At 45.4% G+C, this 20,667-nt stretch overlaps 1 protein-coding gene across 1 annotated transcript in view; it reads left to right on the forward strand.

The window, feature by feature from the left end:
• XPO4 (exportin 4) overlaps positions 1–20,667 on the forward strand; it is a 175,300-nt gene that overhangs the window by 25,846 nt on the left and 128,787 nt on the right. The window lies entirely within an intron of this gene.

The following is a 20,667-nucleotide window of genomic DNA, read 5'->3' on the forward strand; positions in this document are numbered from 1 at the left end:
AACACATTTTTTTCTTTCATTCTTTCAGAATGCTGTAAATATGCCCCTGATGGCGATGGCCGCCTCTTATATGCGAAAAAATAAGTGACAGATTCCCTTTAAATGGTGAAAAAAAATTCAAAGTTTTGTTTTTAAAAGAAAAAATTAAAGCGTCATTTTCTGAAACCTGTAGCATCTCCATTGTTTGTGATATGGGGCTGAATGAAAGCTTATTTTTTGCGCGCCGGGCTGACGTTTTTAATAATACCATTTTGGTGTGAATACGATCTTTTGATCGCCGTTATTGCATTTTAATTCAACGTTGCAGCGACAAAAAAAGCATAATTCTGGTGTTTTGACTTTTTTTGTTTGCTACACCGTTTACCGATCGGATTAATTATTTTTAAATTGACAGATCGGGCGATTCTGAGCGCGGCGATACCAAATATGTGTATATTTGATTTTTTTTTTTAATTGTTTTAATTTGAATGAGGTGAAAGGGGGGTGATTTTAAATTTTTGTTTTTATTTTTTAAATACTTTTTTGCATGCTTCAATAGTCTCCATGGGAGTCTAGAAGCTGCAGTTGTCCGATCGGCTCTGCTACATACAGGCGACGATAAGATGGCCTGTATGTAGCAGAAATGCCCACTTGCTATGAGCGCCGACTATGACAGCCATAGAGGTCTGCTGGAAACCTCTGGTTGTCATGCTGACCCATTGGTGACCCATGATCAAGTGTCGGGGTCACCGATGGGCGGGTTTAGTAATGCACTTCCAGCAAGAGTGAGTTAAATGCCGCGGGTGCATTGTGATTCCACCCGCGGTTGTTGCGGGCACATGTTAGCTGTATATATCAGCTGTCATGTGCCTGGAAAGGTGCGGGCTCAGCGCCGGAGCCCTCACCAAACAGGGGGAGTCCGACATTGGTGTACTATTACGCCCGATGTCGGAAAGGGGATAAATCAGAGTTATGTCACACAAAATGGTTAATAAATAACATTTCCCACATGTCTACTTTACATCAATACCATTTTTGAAACACAATTTTTTTTTTTTGTTAAGTTATAAGGGTTAAAATTTGACTAGCATTTTCTCATTTTTACAAAAACATTTTTTTCGGACCACCTTTAAGTGACTTTTAGGAGCCTATATGACAGAAAATACCCAAGTGACACCATTCTAAAAACTGTACCCCTCAAGGCACTCAAACATTCAAGAAGTTCATTAACCCTTCAAGTGCTTCACAGGAATTTATGGAGTGTGGAAGGAAAAAATAAACGTATGACTTATTTTTCACAAAAATTTTCCTTTTTATGTTCATAAGGTTAAATTGGAGAAATTGCACCAGTTTGTTGTACAATTTCTCCTGAGTACGCAGATACCCCATTTGTGGGGGAAAACCACTGTTTGAGCACATGACAGGGCTCGGAAGGGAAGGAGCACCATTTGACTTTCTGCAGGTAAAATTTGCTGAAATAACATTTAATATTTTTTTCACAAATTTTACTTTAGACCCAATTTTTTTTTAGTTTCACAAGGGTAACAGGAAAAAATGGACTCATATTTGTTTTCCAATTTCACCTGAGCATGCCAATACCCACTATGTGAGGGAAAAACAATGTTTGGGCGCATGGCAGGGCTCTGAAAGGAAGGGGCGCCATTTGATTTTTAATACAAAATTTGCTGGAATAATTAGCAGATGCCATGTCGCATTTGGAGAGCCCCTGATATGTGCATAAACAGTGGAAACCCCAAAGTGACACCATTTTGGAAACTAGACCCCTTAGGGAACTAGATGTGTGCTGAGCACCTTGAACCTCCAGGTGGTTCACAGAAGTTTATAACAAGCTGTGAAAACAAAAAAAAAAATCAGATTTTCTCTAGCAACCTTGCACGACAGCATAGGAGGTTGTCTCCACGCCCCAATGTGGGACAGGAAGAACGAGAGGTTAAAAGGTCCCTCCCACCTCCCTCTCACAGTGTCTTTCCTGTCCCCCATGGGGCATGGAGAGTCTGGTATGCTGTATGGCCGGCTGCTGCAGCGTACCTGGAGATCCAAAAGCTGGGCAGTGGTGGTCGGTGGCGCTGCCTCCCCTCCTCCGTTTTGCTCCCGTCTTCCTGTGAATTCGGGACCGTTCCTGGCCCTCCCGCGCTCCCCGATGGGGGGTGTAAAGCGGGCCAGTGATCCCTGACCGGAGGCCTCCTGTAGCTCTCTGGTCTCTCCTCCTCCCCCTGCGCGCAGTGCGATACCCGGAAGTGACGTCACGCGCTGTCATGGCGGCCCCCATCCTGTTGCCGGCGTGTGGAGCTCGCCAGCGCTTGCTGTGCCTGCTCCGGTACCCAGGGAGGAGGAGGGGGAAACAAATGATTGCGCTGAGGGCGGAGTTAACCTGTTATTAACCCGCTGGAAGACGCCGACAGGTAAGACACAGAATCCCTTTAGCATGGAGGAGTCTTCCTGCCCTGCGTCTGCAGAGCCCAGCGCTGCCCCAGCCACAGTGAGTGTACCTGGGGGTGGGTCCTAGTGGTGCGATTCGGGATAGAAGTCCTCAAAATACTTCTCCCCCTTTTTCTTATAGGGAGAAAAGTCTGCCCATAAAGCACCAATACTTCCAGCAAATCAGCCAAATGTGCTATATGCAGTACAAAGCTCCCTTCAAACTGGGAGAAAAAGCTATGTCAAGCTTGCAAGGATAAAGTAGTCAGGGCTGAGCACCCATCATTAATTGATGAGATCCGTAGCTTGGTCACTAATCAGGTTCAGGCCTCTTTAGCCGCCCTGCCCCCCCCCTCCACCACCTCCGCGCACTCCGATTATGGGCTCACCACCCTCGAAAAAACGGAGAGTTCAGGTAGAGGATTCAGAGTCCGAATCTGAAAGATCATACAATTCAGGCTCCGAAAATTGGGAGCAACCGGGAACCTCTAAGTCGGCCGACACTAGAAAGTACCTCCTGCCCACGGAATATGTGGAGGAGTTGATCAGCGCAGTACGCGCCACTATGGGCCTAGAAGAGGAACCAGTTACACAGACAGCACAGGATCGCATGTTTGGGGGATATGAAGGACCCAAACGTCCAGGCTTTCCAGTTCATAAGAGTATAGCAGATGTGATCTCCCAGGAATGGGAGTACCCAGAAAAACGCTACTCAGCCCCTTCAGAGCTTCGATATAGACGTCCCCTGGAGGGAGAGGAGTTTAAATGGGACATCCCGGAAGTTGTCCAGGTGGCAAGGGTGGTAAAAAAGACAGTTCTGCCGTTTGATGATGCGTCCCAGCTTAGAGACCCGATGGACCGTAAAGCAGAAAGCCTCCTGAGAAAAACATGGGAAACCTCTGCCTTTACTTTAAAATCAGGAATTGCGTCCACTTGTGAGTCTAGGTCTCTCTTCCAATGGATTGAGGAGCTAGAGAGCCATATTTCTCGTGGTACCTCGAGAAGTGACCTCCTTAACTCCCTCCCTATTTTGCAAAGAGCCATTGGCTTCCTGGTAGATGCAACAGTGGAGATGATCCGTACCTCTGCCAGAGCCATGGTACAGTCAAATTCTGCCAGACGTGCCCTCTGGCTTAAAACGTGGAGTGGGGATGTTACATCTAAGGTCAAACTCTGCTCTTTACCTTTCAAAGGTGAACATGTCTTTGGCCCTGCCTTAGACGAAATTCTGGAGAAGGCCTCAGATAATAAGAAGGTACTTCCAGAGCCGAGAACCACAAAAAAGCGTCTTTTTCGAGCCCCCCCAGAATCGGTCATCCCAGCCGCGAGGGAAGGGAAAGACTGGAAGATGGAGCTATGCTAAAGGGAAAGGCAGGAACATCCTGGTTCCCCAGCAGCAGCAACAGCCCCAGGAAAAACAATGACTCGATGCCGGTGGGGGGAAGGCTTTTGAGGTTCTTTCTCGCTTTGCATTTAATCTCCAGCAGCCCCTGGGTCCTCAGTGTGATCGGAGAGGGCCTACAGCTGGAACTCGAATCCTCCCCCCCCCCCCCGCGGGGTATAAGAGTTACCTCCCTACCATCTCGGGAGATTCCGGCTCTAAATTCTGGCATTCAGCTTCTCCTACAGTTAAATGCCATCTCTCGGGTTCCTGTGGAGTAGCAGGGAAGGGGGCATTATTCCAGATTGTTCCTAGTAAGGAAGCCCACAGGGGAGGCGAGAATAATAATAAATCTGAAAGGCCTCAACCGACACATTGCATACCACAGATTCAAGATGGAGTCGGTAAAGACCGCCATTCCTCTGATAGGGCTGTCTTACTTTATGGCAACTATAGATCTGAAGGATGCTTATTTCCACATCCCCATCCTTCCCACAGAAAATATCTGAGGTTTGCGATCCAGCAAGGTCCAGAAATAAGGCACTTTCAGTACAATGTGCTTCCCTTTGGGATATCATCTGCCCCTCGAGTATTCTCCAAGATCATGACGGAGGCTTTGCCTCACATCAGAAGTCAGGGCATATGTATTGTACCCTACTTGGACGACCTACTGGTAATAGCAGCCTCCTACAAGACCCTGGAACATCAAGTGGCTTAGACTCTGGATATTCTCCAGTCATTAGGGTGGATCCCGAACATAAAAAAATCACAAATCCAGCCGTCCCAGGTGGTGAAATTCTTAGGAATCCTGTTATATTCAAAGAATCAAATGTCCTTCTTCCCGGAGGAACATCAGAGATCCATAATATCAAGGATCTCAAAATTCAGGGAACAGAGGTCCCCGACCCTCAGGTCAGCCATGTCCATCCTAGGGTCATGCAAAACAGAAGCCGCGGAGACACCATCACGTGTTTCTCAACGCAAGCAATGACCAGCCAGGTCTTTGTCCGGGAAGGAACAACCACGGGAAGGGCAGTCTCCAATGAAGGAAACCACCTATGCCAAAACATGGTATCCATCCACATACAGCTGTTTCGGGGTATTGCCCCTCATCAGTGTGGAGTAGGAAACTGGCTGGTAGGAGCAATGCCTAGTAAAAAGACTATGAAGAGGAGGATGAATGAACTCATGGAGATCAACATCCGACACTGCGGAGACACCATCACGTGTTTCTCAACGCAGTGATTCTAGAGCACTGCCCCCATCCCTTATGGGAAATATGCAAAACATGCAAAACAGAAGCCGCGGAGACACCATCACGTGTTTCTCAACGCAAGCAATGACCAGCCAGGTCTTTGTCCGGGAAGGAACAACCACGGGAAGGGCAGTCTCCAATGAAGGAAACCACCTATGCCAAAACATGGTATCCATCCACATACAGCTGTTTCGGGGTATTGCCCCTCATCAGTGTGGAGTAGGAAACTGGCTGGTAGGAGCAATGCCTAGTAAAAAGACTATGAAGAGGAGGATGAATGAACTGGGGGCAGTGCTCTAGAATCACTGCGTTGAGAAACACGTGATGGTGTCTCCGCAGTGTCGGATGTTGATCTCCATGAGTTCATTCATCCTCCTCTTCATAGTCTTTTTACTAGGCATTGCTCCTACCAGCCAGTTTCCTACTCCACACTGATGAGGGGCAATACCCCGAAACAGCTGTATGTGGATGGATACCATGTTTTGGCATAGGTGGTTTCCTTCATTGGAGACTGCCCTTCCCGTGGTTGTTCCCCAGGAGCGGTGAAGGCCTCGCTAGCATGCTGGATGGACCACAAAAACCTGTGCAAGGGAATCAACTGGTCCCAGACCCCCCTAGTCACGGTAACAACAGATGCCAGCAAAAAAGGCTGGGGAGCTGTAGTGTCTCGACACCCATTCCAGGGGTTATGGAGCCAGAAAGTGAGCGCAGGTTCCTCAAACTTCAGTGAACTGAAAGCGGTGGAGGAGGCTCTACTAGCAGCAAAACACCTAGTCCAGGGCCATCATATCAGTCTACTCGGACAACATCACAACTGTGGCCCAACTCGGGCACCAGTGCGGCACAAGATCCAGCAACTTGGAGAGCCTCTCAAGCCGAATATTTTGCTGGGCCGAAAGACATCTCAGATCCCTGACAGCAATCCACCTAAGGGGTACCGCCAATCTTCAGGTAGATTTCCTAAGCAGAAAATGTATCCAGCCTGGCGAGTGGACCCTAAACAAAAGAATCTTTCAGAAACTAGTCAACAGGTGGGGCCTCCCGGAGGTGGACCTACTAGCCTCAGGAGAAAATGCCCAGCTGAGAAACTACTTCTCCCTGAATCCCAAGGACAGATCCCTGGGAGTGGATGCCTTCGCCCACAGATGGAGGTTCCATCTAGCATATGCCTTCCCGCCAGTTCCAATTCTTGCCGCAACCTTGAGGAAGATCCGGGAGGATCAAACTCCAACCATCCTAGTAACTCCACTATGGCCAAAGAGGAGCTGGTACTCTCTAATCACAGAGCTACTACAGGTAGACAGGCCATTTATCCTACCCATAGAAGACGACCTTCTCTTGCAGGGCCCTCTGCATCACCCGAACCTCAGGGGTATGAAGTTAGTGGCCTGGCTACTGAAGCCCAGATCCTGAGGACCAGGGGGCTATCAGAGGCGGTAATAAAAACCCTCCAGAAATCTCGGAAACCGGTCACCATTGCTATATATTATAAAATATGGAAAAAGTTCTCCTCATGTTATCTGCCAGATCTGCCCGACCCAGAAAACCCTAGCATTTCCTGTATCCTGGATTTCTTACAGAGTTGGATGGAACTAGGTCTAAAACCTAGCACACTGAAAGTACAGGTATCAGCATTAAGCTCTGTTTGACTGTGACTTGGCTAACCACAGGTGGATAAGAAGATTAATGACATCAGCTGCTAGGCTACATCCAAAGAATCTAGTTGCTGTTCCTCCATGGGACTTGAATGTGGTACTTACGGGACTCACTCAGTCACCCTTCGAGCCCCTGTCATCCTGTACTTCTCAACACCTCACCTATAAAATGGCTTTTCTTATAGCAATAACTTCAGCAAGGCGAGTGGGAGAACTCCAAGCTCTTTCAATCAGGGAACCCTACCTAACCATTAGAGATGATTCCGTAGTCCTCTCCCTTGATCCGTCTTTTCTGCCGAAGGTTGTGTCCGACTTCCATAGATCTCAAAATATAATTCTTCCTTCATTCTGCCAAAACCCAGCAAACTCCAAAGAGGAGCTGTTTCATACGCTGGATGTAAGACGTATAATTCTCCACTACTTGGAGTATACCGAACCCTATAGAATCGACCACAACTTATTTATCCATACCTCTGGTGCAAACAGAGGAAACAAGGTGGCAAAGAACACCATTGCCAATTGGATTAAAAAGGCTATCTCTGAAGCATACCTGGCGCAAAACATCACTCCCCCCTGCAGGGATCAAAACGCATTCAACACGATCTACCTCTACTTCATGGGCTGAGAGGGCAGGCGCATCTTCAGAGCAAATTTGTAAGGCAGCAACCTGGTCCTCCTTACATACCTTTACTAAACACTATAGATTAGACCTTGTGTCCAACAGGGATCTAGTCTTTGGCCGAAAAGGTCTTCAGGCCGTTGTCCCCCCCCCCCCCCTCGGGGAAGTATATGTTGTTATGCCTCCCATGCTGTCGTGGAAGATTGCTAGTGAAAATAGAATTAGACTTACCGGTAATTCGGTTTCTAGAAACCTTCCACGACACCACTATTTCCCTCCCTGCATTCTTGGAAAAATTCTGAGAATCTTGAGGTAACCGGTGCTATGGTAATCAGTTATAAGTCACTGGTGGGAGGGACCTTTTGACTTCTCGTGCTTCCTGTCCCCCATTAGGGTGTGGAGACAACCTCCTATGCGGTCGTGGAAGGTTTCTAGAAATCGAATTACCGGTAAGTCTAATTCTATTTTTCCCCCCAAATGTTATTTTGCCCCCCCAACTTCTTATTTTCACAATTGTAACAGAAAACAGACCCAAAATTTTGTTGTGCAATTTTTTTTCGTGAGTACATAGATACCCCATGTGTGGTGAAAAATTACTGTTTGGGCGTACGACAGGGCTCAAAGGAAGGAGTGACGTCTTTGAACTCAGATTTTGATGGAATGTTCTGGAGGTGTCATGTTGCGTTTGGAGAGCCCCTGATGTGCCTAAACAGTGGAAATCCCCCCACAAGTGACCCCATTTTGGAAACTAGACCACCTAAGGAACATAGCTAGATGTGTGGGGTGCGCCTTGAAACCCTAGGTGCTTCACGGAAATTTATAACGTAGAGCTGTGAAAAAAAAAAATGAACATTTTGGCACACATTTTTTTTATTTTCCCAAGATTAATAGGAGAAAATCAAACCCAAAATGTGTTTTTGCAATTTCTCCTGAGTGCGCAGCTACCCTATGTGTGGTAGAAAACTACTTTTGAGGCACAGTGCCCAGAAGGGAAGAAGTACCATACTGGAGTTGCAGAATTTGCTGGACTGATTTGAGGGTGTCATGTCACATTGGCAGAGGCCCTGAGATGACAGAAGAGCAGAACTACCGCCAACACCACAGGTGGGTCATAGAATTTTATACCGTTGGATGGTAAAGAAAAAAAATACATTTTTACCACCAACATTTTCTTTTAGCCCCAGTCATTGTCACAGTGGGAAATGGGTAAAAATGGCACCAAAATTTGTCCTACAATTTCTGCTGACTGTAGAAATACCCAATATATGATTGTACAGTACTGCATATGGCGAGACTCAGCAGGGACAGAGTGCTATATGTCTTTTAGAGAGCAGATTTTCCTATAATAGTTTGTGGACTTGATATACATAGCCTCTAAGTACTAGCAGATTAGATTCACCCCCCCACCTCTCAAGTGACCCAATTTTGGAAATTATACCCCTTTGAGAATTTATCTACAATTGTAGTGACCATTTTGACTCCCTGAATGGTTGCCAGAAACAAGCAGCAGTGGCTGTTGCTGAGTGAAAGTTGCAAACTGCTGTAGTTACCAGTACGTTGCCCAGCTCATGCACCTGTAAATTAGGCAGGTTCTCATCGCTACAGAATTGCCAAACGTGGATGCTGACTGTGGTTTAGACACACTATGGGGCTCAGAAGAAAGAGTGGCATTTGGACTTGGGAGGGCAGACTTTGCTGAATTTGTTTTGGGGTGGCCAGGAGCCATTTTGCTTTTTCAGAGCCTGTGTACTACAAGTAATGTAGAAGTCCCCTATATTTCTATTAACAGATGATGGCCCTTGTGTTTTTTTTTTTTTTGCAGATCGAGTTGAAGCTTTTTTTGGCAACATTTTACATAAAGTGTGGGATCACATTTATCCTTCGCTCTAACCTGAGCACTTACTTTTGTGGTTTCCATCTAAATTTGAGTGATGTGACTGATGAAACCCCCGAAGGATCCATTCAGTATAATGAGGCAGCAGTTACTGTGAACTTCGTCTGGCCTCTATTGAGCAGTGCCCTTTTTTTTTTTTTTTTTTTTTCTTTTCAGAAGTGCACAAAACTGTGGCTGACCGCTCTTTTATGTTCTCCTAAAAAGACACCGCCAGATCATAGGCAGCCAGACTGCATCCACAGTGCCTCCATCTGCCTCATTATAGGGGTTCTGTCTGAATCGCATATTTCAGAGATTTACAAGGAAACTGGTGTAAGTGCTCAGCATAGAGCGCAGGATAAAAATGCACTGAGCCTTACTGCGATCTTTGGGTGGCAGAATGAACAAATTGGTTTTATTTTTTTCATGCCATTTCCTCCAAAGAGAAACTTTCTGGATCTTCTGCCTACAATCAGTGCACCCCAAGGTACTCAATGAAATACTTACCTATTCTTCCTTCTTGTAGGGAGAAAATTACAGGGTCATTTAATCTAGGGAGAGCCGCCGTTGAGTGGAGGCCACTTGCGCAGGTTCTTAGGGTGCCATCCTCCACGTTAGGCAGGGAACAGGTAGTGAGAGGTTAATAGGGAGAGATTTAGTGAGCACCCTTTTCTATCTTTCTATAAGCTTTAAGAAGATCCGTGGTGTCCCTATACAAACATGCAATAACATTCCATGTGATGTTCAAGTTTGATACCTTCTGATTATATACATGTGAGGAAGCTACCATAGACACGTCTAATTTAGCCTTCTTCCATTTTTTATATGGCATATAATGAATTGGGTATGGAAGTCGTGACAAAATGTCCATTATATGGGTAATTCAGCAACGGATTAATTGCCGATTAGTTGAGATTTTTCGTTTTATTTATGACCCCCGCAAATCTAGTTAATAATATACCTGAGATAAGTACAATGACATATTTATATGGTCCACCATGAGAGTATTATAAATGCAGTATTAATGAGGAATGTACTATATCCCGATTTACTGTGCTCCATAGGTGTGATATACACTCACTGGCCACTTTATTAGGTACACCTGTCCAACTGTGTGTTAAGACTTAATTTCTAATCAGCCAATCACATGGCGGCAACTCAGTGCATTTAGGCATGTAGACATGGTCAAGACAATCTCCTGCAGTTCAAACCGAGCATCAGTATGGGGAAGAAAGGTGATTTGAGTGCCTTTGAACGTGGCATGATTGTTGGTGCCAGAAGGGCTGGTCTGAGTATTTCAGAAACTGCTGATCTACTGGGATTTTCACGCACAACCATCTCTAGGGTTTACAGAGAATGGTCCGAAAAAGAAAAAAAAACCAGTGAGCGGCAGTTCTGTGGCCGGAAATGCCTTGTTGATGCCAGAGGTCAGAGGAGAATGGGCAGACTGGTTCGAGCTGATAGAAAGGCAACAGTGACTCAAATTGTCACCCGTTACAACCAAGGTAGGCAGAAGAGCATCTCTGAACGCACAGTGCGTCGAACTTTGAGGCAGATGGGCTACAGCAGCAGAAGACCACACTGGGTACCACTCCTCTCAGCTAAGAACAGGAAACTGAGGCTAAAATTTGCACAAGCTCATCGAAATTGGACAGTAGAAGATTGGAAAAACGTTGCCTGGTCTGATGAGTCTCGATTTCTGCTGCGACATTCGGATGGTAGGGTCAGAATTTGGCGTAAACAACATGAAAGCATGGATCCATCCTGCCTTGTATCAACGGTTCAGGCTGGTGGTGGTGGTGTCATGGTGTGGGGAATTTTTTCTTGGCACTCTTTGGGCCCCTTGGTACCAATTGAGCATCGTTGCAACGCCACAGCCTACCTGAGTATTGTTGCTGACCATGTCCATCCCTTTATGACCACAATGTACCCAACATCTGATGGCTACTTTCAGCAGGATAATGCGCCATGTCATAAAGCTCGAATCATCTCAGATTGGTTTCTTGAACATGACAATGAGTTCACTGTACTCAAATGGCCTCCTCAGTCACCAGATCTCAATCCAATAGAGCATCTTTGGGATGTGGTGGAACGGGAGATTCGCATCAGGGATGTGCAGCCGACAAATCTGCGCCAACTGTGTGATGCCATCATGTCAATATGGTCCAAAATCTCTGAGGAATGCTTCCAGCACCTTGTTGAATCTCTGCCACGAAGAATTGAGGCAGTTCTGAAGGCAAAAGGGGGTCCAACCCCTTACTAGCATGGTGTACCTAATAAAGTGGCCAGTGAGTGTATGTTACATTGACTTGTGATAATGAGACGCCAGTTTGAGTGTTCCTATACAGAGTATTAGGAACATATTTAGTCCGCCTTATTTTTGAAGGGGATATATATTGTTGAAATTAAGGATCCATGGTGGAAGCTGGATTTTTCATATAGGCTTACCACAGATGATTTAAAATTAATGTTTGGTATAACAAGCTGAGATAGTGTTACCTGGAATTGAATACCAGAATACACTAGGACACAGCTGGGGGTATATGATATGTTATTTTGGTCCTTAAATAAAAACAATATAAGGCGGTGTAGCATAGGTTGCTGTTTTATTTGCACAATTGCACGGGCGCTTTTTGGCACTTTAGGCTATGTGCAGATTGCACATTTTCTGTTAGTACAATAAACCTCATTTGAATCCAGAAATATAACTGAGTCCATCACTTATTAGATATATGAAACTGAAATGGCTGTTGCAAAAAACAAAATTGTTATAAAGAAAAAAGGTTAACATTAATAGGGGTGCCCAAACTTTAACATATGACTGTACCAATTTGCTACCAACAATAGTTTTTGTATCGCCAGATTTTGATTGCTATAATTTTTCCAGATTTCGGTCGACAGTCATGTGACTACTTGTTTTTTTTTGTTTGTTTGTTTTTGTTTTTGCAGGATGAGTTGACATTTTTATTGTTTCCATTTTCGGGCACATGACTTTTTTTTTTTTTTTTTTAGCATTTTCTATTCTGATTATTGGGAGGCAGAATAGACAAAAACCAGTAATTCAGGAATTGTGTTCTGTTTTTTTTTTTTGTTGTTGTTTTTTTTTACGATTCCACATGTGGTAAAATTGATAAGGAATTATTCTTCGGGTCAGTACAATTACAGCGTCCACATTTATATAATTTTTTATGCTTTGGCACATTTTACACAGACTTTTTATAGAAAAAATAATTATTTTTGGATCACTTTATTCCGAGAGCTTTTTTTTTTTTTTCTTTTCCGCTGATGGAGCTGTATCGTTTTTTTTTTTTTTGTTAATTTTTTTCTCTCTCAGCGGTACCATATTTATTTACATTTCTTTTTTTATCAAGTTTTATTCCACTCTACATCTGACTTGCTTTTTCTCATTCTCCTGCAATAACCACTGTTGTCTTTCATAAAGTACAGCTGGCTTCCCTAGATCTCAGCCTCTTATGTTTTAACCTCACAGACAGGTCTCTCTAGCACCTTTGATTTCTATACAGCAGTTAGCTTCTCATCGCCCTCCCTCCCCCTCCTAATCTTTTGAAGAGATGCAGTTCTAAATCACCAGCCCCCCAGCTATCACAGTCTTTCTCAAGGCCCTCTACTCATAGTCTAGAGTTGTCTGCTTGTTCAAATGACATTATCTCTCTGTGTAAATACAGGGATAGCAGTGCAGACTCAAGAACAAACCACTGATGGCTGAATGTGTTTCATCAGACCTTGTGCTAAGCTTGTATTTCTATAAATACTACAGTATTACTATTCACCAGAGCTGTCACTCAATTAGAAGAGCCCGCCCTGCCATGAAGTGAGGAGACTGCATAGCCCTGAGCTGCTCAAGAGACAAGTTGAGACTACCCCTTTAATGAATCGGGACTACTCACTGTCTCTAATGATAATCTAAAGTTTTTGCTTATAGTCTTGCGTAATTGGCAATTTCCTAATATTTAGTTAGTGGAATTTATCCTGTTATAACCAAAGTGTTACGTGAATATCAAGTGCACGTGTTAAGTACAGTGCTCAAAAAAATAAAGGGAACTCTAAAATGCCACGTCCTAGAGATCACTGAATGAAATATTCTTGTTGGAAATCTTTATTCGTTACATAGTGGAATGCGTTGAGAACAATAAAACCTAAAAATGATCACTGTAAAACAAAATTATATCCCATGGAGGTCTGGATTTGGAAAGATACTCAAAATCAAAGTGGAAAATCAAATATAGGCCCCGTTACACATAACGATGTCCCAGCGATCCCACCAACGATCCAACATGGATGGGATCGCTGGGACATTGTTAGGCTGATTGCTGTGAGCTGTCACATAGACAGCCCCTCCAGCGATCAGGACCAGCGAGCAAGCTGGTTTCCAATGTAAACAGCGGGTAACCAAGAGCCGTGCAACTCTTAGATACCCACTGTTTACATTGGAAACCAGCATCGCTGATCGCTGGTCTCTCGCTGCCACACGCAGAAATGCGTGCTGGCCAGCGGGAGACCAACGATCAAAAAATGGTCCAGGACGATCCTGCACGATCAGCGATACCCGGCAGGGGGGCCGGTCACTGATCCATGTCATACACAGCGATTTCACTGGCGAGATCGCTGTGGCGTCACGAAATCAGCGATCTCTCTGGGCCTTTACAGACTGATCCAACTTCATTGGGAATGCCTCGAGAAGAAAATAATGCTCAGTAGTGTGTGTGGCATCCTCTTGCCTATATGACCTCCCTACAACGCCTGGGCATGTTCCTGATGAGGCGGTGGATGTTCTGCTGAAGGATCTCCTCCCAGGCCTGGATTAAAGCATCAGTGAACTCCTGGACAGTCTGTGGTGCAACATGGCTTTGGTGGATAGAGCGAGACATGATGTCCCAGATTTTCTTGATTGGATTCAGGTTAGGGGAATGGGCAGGTCAGTCAATAACATCAATGCCTTCATCATGCAGGAACTGCTGACACACTTGAGGCCTAGCATTGTCATGCATCTTAAGGAACCAAGGGCCCTCTGCACCTGCATATGGTCTCACAATGGATTTGAGGATCTCATCCTGGTTCCTCAGGCTAGCACATGGAGGGCTCTGCAGCCCTCCAAAGAAATACCTCCCCACACCATTACTGACCCACTGCCAAACTGGTCATACTGGAGGATGTTGCAGGCAGCAGAATGTTCTCCATGGCGTCTCCAGACTCTCTCACGTCTGTCACGTGCTCAGTGTGAACCTGTTCTCCTCCGTGAACAGCACAAGGCACCAAGATTCAATCAGCCCATCTTGGTGTTCTCTGGTAAATGCCACTCGTCTTTCTTGGTGTTGGGTTGTAAGTACAACAGCCACTTGTGGACATCGGGCCCTCATACTACCCCCATGGAGTCTGTTTCTGACAGTTTGAGCAGGCACATGGATGTTAATGACCTGCTGGAGGTCCTTTTGCAGGGCTCTGGCACTGTTCCTCCTTGCACAAAGGAGGAGGTTGTGGTCTTGCTGCTGGGTTGTTGCCCTCCTATGGCCCCCTCCATGTCTCCTGGCCCAGTGAACCTGCATATGGTCTCACAATGGGCCTGCGGATGTCATCCCAGTACCTCTGGCTAACGTGGAGGGCTGTGCAGGCCTCCAAAGAAATGTCTCCCCACACCACTGCCAAACCGGTCATGCTGAAGGATCTTGCTGGCAGCAGAACGTTCTCCATGGTGTCTCCAGACTCAGTCACATCTGTCACATATGCTCAGTGTGAACCTGCATTCATCCATGAAGAGCACAGGGCATTAATGTCGAATCTGCTAATCTTGGTGTTCTCTGGCAAATGTTAATCAATCGTCATGGTGTTGGGTTGTAAGTACAACACTCACGTATGGATGTCGGGCCCTCATACCGTCTTCATGGAGTCTGTTTCTGACAGTTTGAGCTGACACACAGATGTTAGTTGCTTGCTGCAGGTCATTTTACAGGGCTCTGGCACTGCTTATTCTGTTCCCACTTGCACAAAGGAGGAGGAGCTAGCGGTCCTGCTGCTGGGTTGTTGCCCTCCTACGGCCCCCTACTCGTCTCCTGGTATCTGCTCCAAGCTCTGGACACTGTGCTGACACACGGCTACTTTTCTTACTTTAGATCACATTGATGTTCCAATCTGGATGAGCTGCACTTCCTAAGCAGGTAGACACTGCCTCATGCTACTGTACCTCTAGGGTGAGAGCAATGGCAAAATGTAAAAGTGACCAAAACAGCGAAAAAGGATGAGAACAGAGAAATGGTCTGTGGTCACCCCCTGCAGAACCACTCCTTTAGTCTTAGTAATTGCCTGTCATGTCTACCTGTTGTCTGTTCCATTTGCACAACAGCAGGAGAAATCGATTCATAATCAGCATTGCTTTGTAAGTGGGTGTTGCGTTTCTTAAGCAGAATATTCCTGAGCAGAATCGCACACCCTGCTCCCGGGAAAACGCATGCGGTTTTTGACGCGCTTTTTTAGCGTTTGTCAAGCGTTTTTGCATGCGTTTTCCTATGCGATTCCGCAAATTTAATGAACATGCTGCATTTTTTTTTTACTGATAAGCGTTTTCACAGCTGTAAAAAACGCACCATTGGCACATGTGCGTTTTCAATTATGATTGAATGAAATGCTTTTCTTAAGCGTTTCCGTGACAGAATCGCGCGTTTAAAAACGCCGCGGAAACGCTTGAAAAAAACGCTACGTGGGCACACAGCTTAAGCGTTGCAGTGTCTTTGCAGGGGATTGCAGCTTTGTCCCATTTACTGAAAAGGCCTGAGTCGCAAAGAGCAGTACTTTTGATTAGTAAATCACGGCCCAAAGTCGGAAACCCACCAAGTGTCTCTGATGAACCGTGGGTGTGTGCTGCTGTCACTAGGAGGTTGACACTATGCCATGAAAAAATAGTTAACTCCGCCTCAGCAGTGTACACCCCTCCGACCGGCTGTAGGACAATCAGTTTTTGCTTAATGTAAGCAGGAGGTGGACAGGGGTCTCTCGCAGACCCATGCCTACCTCAGTGTGCGTCATTCCTTTTCAGGTAACCATGGAGGGATACAGAGTAGATCTGCTACATCTGTATTCCCACAACGGGATTATGAGACTGGCGTGTACTGCCACCCCGTATCCTCATGAATCCCACTGGCAGGACCCTAACCCCTAACACAGGACTTGTGTTCAGGTGGCCGCTCCTGGTCCTGACCTTTGTCTCCCATCACTCGCCCGCCAGAGCCTGATGATCGAGAGATACGCCATGCAGAAAAGGTTTGGGACAGCAATCTTCTCATGCAAATAACGGACCCCTGTTATGGGGTGAACTGGAGGTAAGAGGCTGCAATGTTTTATATTCTGCTCACCAGCAGCCCTAGGCTGAATGTGACCGCTGTAATCTGTGCTCGGGCTTGCAGCCCATGGCTCTATACGTAAAGAGCCAACACTTACTTTCAACCACGCGGTGCAGCGTGGTTCCAGCCTCCTCCCGTGGCAGAGTTGTGGCTCTGGGCTCCAGTAGGAGCCCACCACGGCCGACGCCAGATTCCGGCTTCCAGCAGGCTCCGCCCCTCGGCTTCCTCTTCCTGTACCAGCGCCATCTTGGTGCACCAGGAGGCCGGAGCAGGGCCCCGCCCACCGCTTCTTGGCGGGGATTTCATAAAGCTTCTAGGCAGCGGGGGCTGTTCATCTCTGAACAAGGAAAGAAAAAAGATCTCACCAGCTCACTTGAAAACAGCCTGTGGTGTGTGGGAGCAAGGGATCACGTAGTCCAGCGTGTGATTAATCCAAAAAGAAAGAAAGAAAGAAAGGGAATATCTGGCCAGGACCGCTCCCTTCAGGAAGGCAGACTCGCTCTTTGTTATCCCCAATGCGGTGAGAAGAGGCCTTCTGGCCTCTAAGACAACAATTTCTCTCTTGATCAGAATGGCAATTCTGGAAGCCTACCGGGTGAAGGACTGGGTGTCCCCTGCTGGCATCAAGGCCCATTCAACCCGGGCGGTGGGCACCTCCTGGGCGGTACACAATAGGGCGTCAGCCATGCAGTTGTGCAAGGCAGCCACATGGTCGTCCGTGCATAACTTTTCAAGGTTCTATAAGGTTCATACCTATGCTTCAGCGGACGCCAGCCTAGGCAGAAGAATCTTGCAGGTGGCAGTGGTGAGTTCTCCCACCTGAAGGAAGTTTGTCTTCACCCACCTCAGGGACTGCTTTTGGACGTACAACGGTTCCTGTGTCCCCCAATGAGACGAAAGAGAAAACAGGATTTTGGTTGCTTACCGTAAAATCTGTTTCTCAGTCTTCATTGGGGGACACAGAAACCTCCCATGATTTTGTTACTTGTAATGAATATATGATGACTTACATGATGATGTCTCCTCCTACTGCTTTTTCACTAACTGATTGTCCTACTGCAGAGGCGGAGTTAACAATTTTTTCATGGCATAGTGTCAACCTCCTAGTGACAGCAGCACACACCCACGGTTCCTGTGTCCCCCAATGAAGACTCTGAGAAACAGATTTTACATTAAGCAACCAAAATCCTGTTTTTAAAATGACTTGTGACATTTATTCCAAAGACATACTGCAGTGAAGGAAAATCTTAAAGGGTTGTTTCACGGGTTGTTTTTTTTTTTTTTTAAATTGGCATGCAAATGACAGCTCTTGTCTAAAGTAACAAAAAACAGGTTTGTCTGCAGTATGAACGCCACATCAACAGTGCATATCACTGCTGCAGCTGATCACTGAGCTTGGCAGCTCTGCCAATATAGCGATTGTTGTACTCTGGGTTACTCTGGGCCAGTTTACAACCGGCCAGGTCTTTACATTGCACTGTGTGTAGGAAGCATTGACACAAGGGAATCCCTTTTAGGTCGGCTTAGTGTTGGGTCTGAAGCTCGCAGGTACAATATCTTTTCTACCCTAAAGATGCCAGCGCAATCTCCGATTTAGTGTAATTGAGGGTAATGACAGTTTGTCCTCTAGATGGTGCTGTTTCCTCAGTAGATATCCGTAGCTGGAGCCTGTGCTCAAATAGAGCCGTTTGTTCTAGAGATATGTGTTGTAGGGATTCACGTTCACACTGGCACTGGATTCTTGGGTCAGAACAATGTGACGTTTGTTTTCACTGCTTGCACAGTATCAAAACAAAATCATAAATACAAAATCCCTAATCTTGTCCTTGTCCTAGCCTTGTCCAACAAAATAGACCTTGGCTGGTCCCAGCTCTGTCAATCACAACCGCTATTGTCCATAGCATCCAGTGATACCTGCAGTTTGGTGCACACGGCCTGTGCAGTCTCTTAGAGATTCTGGCCTGCAGAGCTAGGGTTTAACCCTATCCTACCTGGCTTTGCTAAATTAATATAACTCTATATTATTATAGATATATATTGTAAATGTAATATTTTTTATTTATTACTAGTGAGGCCAGGTAAGCTTGGATCAAATCCTAGCTCTACAACACATATGTCAAACGCTGGTTCACTGGCCATATCTGGCCTGCGATGCCCGACATGGCACGTTCAACTATATAACGACATCTTAGATACCGATATGGTTGAAAGCAATAACGGCCAAGGGAGAGTCGGCTGACATGAATTGCCTATTGTACTGTATGGAGCAAAATATCTGGCCATTGTACTGTATGAAGCACTATGTGGGGCCATTATACTGTTTGAAGCACTATGTGGGGCCATTATACTGTATGGAGCCCTATGTGGGGCCATTATGCTGTGTGGAGCACGGTGTGTTGACTATTATACTGTGTGGAGCACGGGGTGTTGCCTATTATACTGTATGGAGCCCTATGTGGCATCATTAGACTGTGTGGAGCACAGTGTGTTGCCTATTACACTGTATGGAGCCCTGTGGCGTCATTATACTGTATGGAGCACTATGTGGGGCCATTATACTGTATGGAGCACTATGTGGGGCCATTATGCTGTATGGAAGGCAATGCAGGGCCCCATTATACTATGTGGGGATTACAGCTGGAGAATCACACACTGATGAGGGTCACCATTCTTTGTCGGGGAGGGGGAGTACAATAAGGTCGTCATACCGTGCCTGTGGTGGCATTCACTGTTGAGGTATTGTACGGTGTTTGGGGGCACTTTTGTAGGCATTATACTGTATCTGTATTATTCAAGGTTTTTTTTTATTCTTTATTACATATTAATTTGGGCCATATGCTTCTTACTGCTCTAAAATATAAGAATATAATATTTTATGTCTCAGGTCTATTCATTAAAATGTACTTTGTTCAGTTGTACACATTTTGTTAATAAATATCACGGTTGGCCCGCGACTTTGTCCAAGTTTTTAATTTTGTCCCTCTGTGTATTTTGTTTATTGAATGTTGAAAATTTTATTCTTGTAACTCCTAGTCGTGTCTGGCTGCTCATTTATACTATTCGCTGTGGAGTATTATATTATCCTGTAGTTGAGTTTCTGGGGTAGTTCATTTGAGACATCCCCTTTAAATAATATCTCGCTGGCACCACTAGTGATTGCTTGGTGTGACATGGAGCCTTTTGGCCACACCGAAGGTGCACTGTGCACCTTGATTAGTATATTTGATTGAACTTCCGTTTCTACAGAACTGAGGCGTCTTATGGAGGATATATCACCTTCAGGGCTTTGAGCATGATCGCTTTTGGCTGATAACCTTTATTCACCCAGAGATTTAGATTAAAAAGGAGATGGAGACAGAAAACTAAGTAATGAGAAGCATTCCTTAGTTTTGAAGGCTGAAGGAAGACATAAGGTCTTCCTTTAGCCTTCAAAACTATATTAGAAAATCACATTTCTTTTTCTGGTTGTTGATAAACCTGGCAGTGAAGCTTGGATCGTTCACCTATTGGTTCTCCAATATTTCCTACAGTGTCAGCAGGGGTGGAGCTTGTACACTGAGGCCCCTCCTGTGAGGAGTCTACCCTGCTTATAAAGTGCTGGGGGGTTTCTACCGCAGCATGATATATCCGAGCACAGGGTGGAGCAGTCTTATGTCTGGTTTACATCGAATTTTTTATTTTTTTTTTGCTTGTGACTCAGTCGTATCTTCCGTCTGAAACTCTATAAAAAAAAAAAAAAAAAAAAAAAAAAACAGGCTTTAGACGGAAAGCCAAAGTGACTCCGCCTCTTTAAAGTCAATAATTCCTGTATTTCAAGTCCTCAGATGTTATCCCTGACGGAGCCTCTGATGTCTGGCAAAACCTGATGTGACCATAGCCTTAGGCTCTGCTCCCATCTTATGATGTAAGTGCTGGAGAAGCTTCTGGTGCCTACACTTCACCTACTCATCACTGTTTATATAGCCAAAGAAGTGCTTTGTTTTATTTTAGTCCTCTTGGTGCAATTTTAGTACTATTATGCATGTGTATATGCAGAGTTGTACAGGAAACATTAAATACCTTTTTAGGTATATGTTTTTATTTTTTTCCCATGGAAATCTATGGGTGATGTGCC

Source organism: Dendrobates tinctorius, unplaced genomic scaffold, assembly GCF_039654945.1.
Source record: "Dendrobates tinctorius isolate UK_male_01 unplaced genomic scaffold, ASM3965494v1 ptg000075l, whole genome shotgun sequence".
NCBI lineage: Eukaryota > Metazoa > Chordata > Amphibia > Anura > Dendrobatidae > Dendrobates > Dendrobates tinctorius.